Source organism: Chrysochloris asiatica, unplaced genomic scaffold (genome assembly GCF_000296735.1).
Source record: "Chrysochloris asiatica unplaced genomic scaffold, ChrAsi1.0 scaffold00030, whole genome shotgun sequence".
Lineage (NCBI taxonomy): Eukaryota > Metazoa > Chordata > Mammalia > Afrosoricida > Chrysochloridae > Chrysochloris > Chrysochloris asiatica.
In genome coordinates, this window is record NW_006408548.1 from 7,995,192 (window position 1) to 8,002,755 (window position 7,564).

General features: G+C 41.8%; 1 pseudogene; it reads right to left on the minus strand.

Moving 5' to 3' along the window:
• Positions 1–323: 323 nt before the first annotated feature.
• Positions 324–4,635, minus strand: LOC102820984 (annotated as a pseudogene).
• Between the last annotated feature and the right edge of the window lie 2,929 nt (positions 4,636–7,564).

The following is a 7,564-nucleotide window of genomic DNA, read 5'->3' on the forward strand; positions in this document are numbered from 1 at the left end:
GGATTTTCATCGACAACTTAATACTGCGGGGTGTTAGCTTATAATACTAAAACTCAGTCTTCCGGTTAGTGTCAGAAGGTGGCAAGCACTATCAATTCTGTCACCTCAGCAGAAAGAGGTATCACCGCTGTAGACACACATCTGTAAACTTGCACACTAATTTTAATTTTAACAAGGAATTTCAGTGTCTTCGTGGTTTTTAGTTAAAACGGTGGTTCAAGCATCCTGTCCTTTTGTTCTTTAGGGTTATGAATAGCTTATTGGAATACCCAGAACCTTCTGGATCCATGAGGTAGTAAGCTTCAACCCTCATCATGCATAGATCACACCTCTCTGAAGTTGGTATGGCCTGTCTCCTTGGCATGGTCCCTTGCTTCTGCTTGTCCAGTTAACCCCTTCTGACACACCATGCATCTCAGGGTGAAGTGGTTTACATCTATAAACTGTTTCTTTTTCCTTACTTCATCAGCTAATTTCAGTGCTTGTACAAGAACAATATCATCATTAGAAGAGAAAATGGTCAGAGGAGGGGTGTCTGGGTCAGGGAAGTTACGCTAAAGTGGATCGTAGTGAATGCCATCATAAATAAGCAGGACGCTTTGGGTATATCCTGCATCTTCCCCAAAGCGATCAATTCGGACTATCTGTGTGTCCACTACACAGATTTCACATTGATAATATTTGGACAAAATGGAGATCTCAGCATCTCCCCAAGTATCAACCCTTTGGATCCAGTCACAGTAGTCTTGGTTTTTCTTTCTCAGGATAGAACTCTGGATCACTTGTTACAATCTGGGCTATGAAGCGTCTCATCTCAGGGGCACACACTGGATTCAGAACTCCCCCTTCAACGACATAATACACACTGGCAAAGAGGCAAGAGTTGTCTGCAGGAACCGAAGTTCTAGTAATCACAGGCAAAGTTTCCCTGCTGTAACTAGGAGCACCATGTTTTGCACATGCAAGTGAAGTTTTGTGCCTGGTTTGGTCTTCTTCAATGATCAGCATGTTGCCTGATTGGATAGGCAAGTCCTCCAGAATGGTGTCCCCATTGCTGAGATCCAGACACTCCGGAGGGTATCCCACCAGGATTCGCTGACTGCTGGGGGCGATCCCGGTGATGGCGGCAATTTGGCCCTAGAGTTCCCACACCTGGGACTGCCTGGACAACCCCTGTAAAACATCCTTGGCCTTGCAGTGGAGCTGCCACATTGTGTCGGTCTGGCAGCCCACAGGAACAGTACTTGCAGGGCCAGCTTTGGTCCTGGCAGCAAGTTGGGATACGCCACAGGGGCAACCAACTGCCGGGTGGACTCTATCCTGGAATGTTTTGATTACACCCTCATATTTGATTGATAGTTTTGCTGGATAAAACATTCTTGGTTGGCAGTTTTTGTCTTTCAGGGTTTTCTAAATGTCTCCCCATTGCCTTCTTGCTTGCATGGTTTCTGCTGAGAAATCCGAGCTTAATCTGACTTATTTGCCTTTGTATGTAACACTTCTGTTTTCCCCAGGTACTTTCAGGAGTGTCTCCTTATCTCTGATTTTGGAGACCTTGATTATGATATGTCTCGGTGATTTTCTTTTGGGGTCTATCCTTCCTGGGGTTCATTGAGCTTCTTGAATGTTTATCTTTTCACTTTTCAGGATGTTAGGGAAATTTTCTTCCAGCAATTCTTCAACTCTTTCCTCTGTGGACTTGTGTGATTCTTCCTGTTCTGGAATGCCAATAATTCTTAAGTTATTGTTCTACAAGTTATCCAATATGAATCTTAGAACCTCTTCAGATTTTTTTAATCTTTTTTCTGTTTTCTCTTCTATCTTAGTGGTATTGAGAGATTTGTCTTCAGGCTTACTAGTTCTGTCTTCCATCTCTGCAATTCTACTCCTTTGCCCTTTCAGTGTATTGTCTATTTCTGATATTCTATTATTGATCATTTGGATCTCTTTCTGTAGGTTTTGAATTGTTTCCAATGCTATATATATCTTATTTGATTGTTCCTGAAGCACTTTCCTGACTTCTTCCTTATTTTTCTCAACTCCATTGTAAAGTGTTTTGAAACACTTTCTAATCATTTTTCTGAATTCTTTCTCAGGCATTTCTAAGGCTTTCCCTCCTCCCATAATGTAGTCCATGTCTACCTCTAGGATATTTGTCTCAGACATTTTATTTTGCTTCTGAACATGTGTGTTTTGGTATTTTTATGCTTTCTGATTGCTTCCAGGTAGATGTGATCAGGATGTGGGCTTCCCTTTTCACTATTCCTTATTGCTTAACTCAGAGTAACTTTCACAGGTGTTGTCTGCCTCCCTGGTTTATGTCAGTTGGTATTGGTTCTTGCCTGGATTTTGATGTTTTATAGAGTGTGATTGTAGCTTGACTATATGGCAGCAGTTGCTTTCTCTCCTTGGATAATATAGGGAGAGAAAGAGTCCCCCAAAGGTAGAAGGGGGAGCACAAAACAGCAACAGCAAATAAACAAAACAAAAACAATAAAACAACAACAACAACAACAAACTAGATTGGATACTGTTGTCTATAATCATAGAAAATGGAGAGGAGGGAGAGAAGGAAAAAAAAAATCTGTAGCCTAATATGAGTATGACTTTAATGTCCTCTTTTACTTGCCTTCAAGGCTGTCTGATAAATTTTAAGATTCCACTGTTGGTTATTATGCTGAACCTCTGGATTTAATTTAATTTTTGGCCTGTTTTGTTTTTAAACTCTCTTTTCCCCTCCACACCCCTTGTTCTGGCCTTTTCCCTATTAAAAAACAGTTCTGGGCTGGCTCTTGGGCTGAGAGAATCTGTGTGCATGTGTGACAGAAGAACCCACCAGCGGTGATGGTGCAAGTGTCCACTCGCTCTGGCACCCCCTCTTGTCACCAGAATGGAGGTGTGCATACAGTTCTGTGTGTGTGTGTGTGGGGGGGCAAGAAACAGATGCCAAAAAAAGAAAAAAAAAAAAAAGAAAAGAAATCAGAACAAAGCAAAACCAACAAGTGTATTGTCTACCTTTGTTCTGAGGTTCCCGGGGTGTTATTCCGTGGTGGGTCTGCTTCTCCTGCTTGGTCTTGCTGTTTGGTCTCACTTAAGTTGTCTGCTCTGGGCTGCCAAGCCCAGCAGATTCAAAAGTACGTGATTTCTTACTTCTGCTACAAGTTCCACCAGCTATAAGCTTTCAAATTTTATAAATATTCCTACCTATGTGGTTCAGAGTTTTGGAGCTCTGTCCTGAACCTTCTTTGCCTGGTATTCTGTGGCATTGCTGATGGCAAAATTCATTGCACCTCTACCCTATCTGCCATCAAGCCCTACCTCCTCCACTCATACTCTTCTTTAATGATGGATCATCTGTTCCTGAAATGAAAGGTAACTACTCCCTCTTTTAGTTATACATCTTCTACAATTACAGTTTTGACAATTAGTCCTACTAACTATTACTCACAATTGAAATCTTAGTATCTTACGGTATCATTCCCCAGCCCCTTTCACCAAACACATCTGGAAAAGATGAAACTATTCAATGGGGAGTCTCCTTTGTCCCCTTCATTATGAAACTAAGCACACCCATGAAAACTTGTAAGCCAGCAACTTCATGCTTTTATAGACACCCACATTTTTGAAAGCCAACATCTAAATTGGCCAACACTTAACAACATCAATCCAGTACACCAAGACAAGCATGTTCCTTGACCTGAAAAATCTTCCATTCCAGTTAGAATTTTGAGCAACTGCATCCATAAGCAAGTTCAGTTCATCAAATTGTAGCAATTGACACTTGCTCATAGTATCAAATATCTCTGTCTTAACCAGATTAGGTTCTGGTCAGCTCAACCCTAGTCATCCAAGCTAGATAAAATGGGTACAAGCTGCAAGTTTTGGAGTTCACACACATCTCCCTGCACTTCACACCAGCTGACACCTTCACTCTCAGCCCTAGCTCCCACAGGCTAGGTCAGTGCCTATGGGCTCAGGAGTTCACACATCTCCCCAAACTTCAGACCAGACAGTCTTTCCTCTTATCTCTTCTCAAGGTCAATGGGGGCCAACCGATCATGTCCAAGTTCAGCATGTCTTCATTGCTGCATTTCCCCAAATCCCACTCACATATAGACACAGGTGGTCACCAGCAAGCATACTGCTCACCAGTATTGTTGCTGTTAAATTCCAACTCAAAGCAACCCCGTGCACAACAGAATGGCACAATGCCAGTCCTGAGCCAACTTCACAATCGCTGCCATATTTGAGTTCATTGATGCTGCCACTATGCCAATCTATTTCACTGGGGGTCCTCCTCCCTTTCTCTGACCTGCCACCTTACCAAACATGATCTCCTTCTCCAGTGACTTGTCTTTCCTGACAATATGTCCGAAGTATGAGAGACAAAGTCTGGCCATCCTGGCTTCCAAGGAGCACTCTGACTATACTTCTTCCAACACAGATCTGTTTGTTCTTTCATCAGTCCATGATACTTTCAATATTCTCCTCCAATTATTTTCAGTCCAAGAAGAGCATTTTCTCTAATGATACAACTTTCCTTGCAATGTTGCCTCTGAAACTCAAAGTGCCAACCTGTCTGCTTCTCTTCTCTGCTTGAATCTCCTTGTCTCCAAGTTCTGGGTTGGTCTGCATGTCTTTACAAATGCAAATGTACCAATTCTGAAAGTTCTGGGTGGAGCTTAGAATTCCACCTGAAGCCCCATGCTGTACAAAGACTTAAAGCAAAAACCATATTTTTTCTGGGCAAACTCTAGCTACCCTTTTAGCAAATTCAATCAAGTATAGCCTGAAGGTAGGCTTACAAGCTCTCTGTAATCATAATTCCCAATATTCCCATCACACATGTATGTCTGTTTTACAATACTAGTCAGGAAAAACCAATATCCATAAGGCAGTCAAATACAGAAACCTTTTAAAACACTCAAGTTCAATCTTTTATTTTCCCTTGGACTAACCCTTTTCATATACATATGGCCTTGGGCCTCTGGCAGAATGGATTCCTGTAGGCCATCCTCATTAGCCATCCTTTTAAAACAGTGTCATCAGCTCCAGGCAACTCCAGAAGCTGCTGCTCTCCCCTTTGCTGAAGTATTTTATCCCATGCCCCTTCATTCTTTTACAAAACTTCATAATTTCATAGGTCTGGAGTCATTGCAATGAATCCTGCTCTTGATGCCAACTACTTAAACCAAGTGGGGATCGTGTCTGACTTCCTCTGACTCCACAAGGGGAAAAGAGAACCAAACTCAAAATCAGCCCAAGGCTGATTGCTGTGTAGTGGAGGACAGACATGCCTCCACCCTGTATCAGTGCCTTTAAAATTAGTCAGACTTGAGAACCAATTTAGAAAACTCATTCTTATGATTTTGTTCCTCTAAAACCCCATTCTCTCACTACCATACACCTTAGGCTGGGTTTTCTAGAGTAGCAAAACCAGTGACACAGATATATATGTGTGTGTGTGTATACATATATATATATGGAGCTCTGGTAGCATAGTGGTTATGAATCAGGCTGCAAACCTTAAGGTCAGCAGTTCGAAACTACCAGCCGCTCTGTGGGAGAAAAATGAGGCTTTCTGCTCCTGTAAAGATTTACAGCCTCAGAAACCCTGTACAGGGTTGCTATGGGTCGGAACCGACTTGATGGCACTTAACAACACAACAACAATATATGTATATAGTTGTTGTTAAGTGCCGTTGAGTTAGTTCTGACTTATAATAACCCTGTATAGGGTTTCCAAGGAGCAGCTGGTGGGTTTGAACTGCTGACCTTATGGTTCATAGTCCAGTGCTGATCCTACAGCGACACACCAGAAGTCCCATATATAAATATGTTTGATTGTTTATGTGCTGCGGAGTTTGTTCCAACTCATAGCAACCCTGTGTAAGGTTTCCAAGGCTGTAAATCTTTTACAGGAGCAGAAAGCCTCATCTTTCTCCTATGGGACAACTTGTATTTTCAAACTGCTGACCTTGAGATTAGCAGCCTGACTTGTAGCCACTATGCTGCCAGAGCACCTTATGTATACATATAGAGAGAAGTTTATTATCAAGGAAATGGCTTACAATTATAGAGTCCCAGGTCCTCAGTGGAAGAGAGAGAGAGAGTCCCTGTTGTGTGGCCATCATATTGGGAGCAGATCACACCCCCAAGGAAGCATCCCTTTAATTGACTTGCTGCTCATAGCTATTCATCTGAATTAATTATGCCTTTATCAGGTTTTATCACCATGAGAATAAACACATCCCAACTGCTAAACCTCTGGACATCCTGGGCTAGTCAACTGGACAGAGAACCCTAACAATTAAAATAACTAATGATAAAGATTAACTTACTAATATAGCTTATAGGATTTTTCAGACCAGTATCACTCCCTGAAATAATATAAAACTGACAGGTTCCTTTCAAGAAATCTTATAAATATCACAACATCATCTGGCATACACTAACCTTTATTCTGCTAATCAGTCGATTAAATTGCATGGTGGTGGTGGTAGCGTGCTGTGGAGTCAGTTCCGACTCATTAGCATCCCTGCATAGGGTTCCTAGACTGTGAATCTTTACGGGAGCAGAAAGCCTTATCTTTCTCCCATAGAATGGCTGGGAGTTTTGAACTGCTGACCTTGAAGTTAGCAGCCTGACTTGTAACCTCTATGCTACCAGAGCTCCTTAAATTGCATGGTAATAAAATAGAAAAAGGAAAATCCATATTCAAGTCTCACTTCTCTCTCTTTGAAATGGGTGACTTTGAACAAATGACCATCTATTTTCTCATCACTAAATTGGGAATACTAAAGGTTTAAGTGATATTTCACAATGGATATTTCTAGTTATGTCTACCTCAAGCACTATTTCTTCTGAGGATGGCATCTTTTTTAGCAGAAGCTACTCTCTGTGCTATAACCATACAATTCTTATAGGAGCTGTCATACTTTCTCATTCTTCCTACTCCATCTCTCAATCACAGTGAAGTCCTTTTCCTATGTAATGGTAGCATAGTGGGTTACGAGTTGGGCTGCTAACCACAAGATCAGCAGTTTGAAGCTACAAGCCACTCTCCAAAGATAAGGCATTCTATTCCTGTAGAGATTTACAGTCTATTCAGGAGTCCTGGTGTGGCGCTGTGTGTTAATGCGCCAGACTGCAAAGCCGTTTGAACTGCAACATCGGTGGTTCAAGCTCACCAGCTGGTCCTCAGAAACGCTATACAGGGTCACTATGGGTCGGAGCCAATTCGATGACACTTCACAACCACAACAAACATTATTCAGGATCAGTACGAGTTGGAACTGACGATGACACACCACGACCACTACCAACCAAGATGCTCTAGGAGTCCTGATATGGTGCTATAGGATAAGCACTGGATGTCTAACTAAAATGTCAGTGGTTCAAACCCACAAGCTGATCCTCAGAAAACCAATACAGGGTCACGATAAATTAGGACCAACTCAAAGACACTTAAAAAAAAAAAAAAAATACACGTACCACTATACATGTGGATGTAATGTTATGTAATCGCTTGCCATAATGCAATCTACTGCAATGTAACCAATTA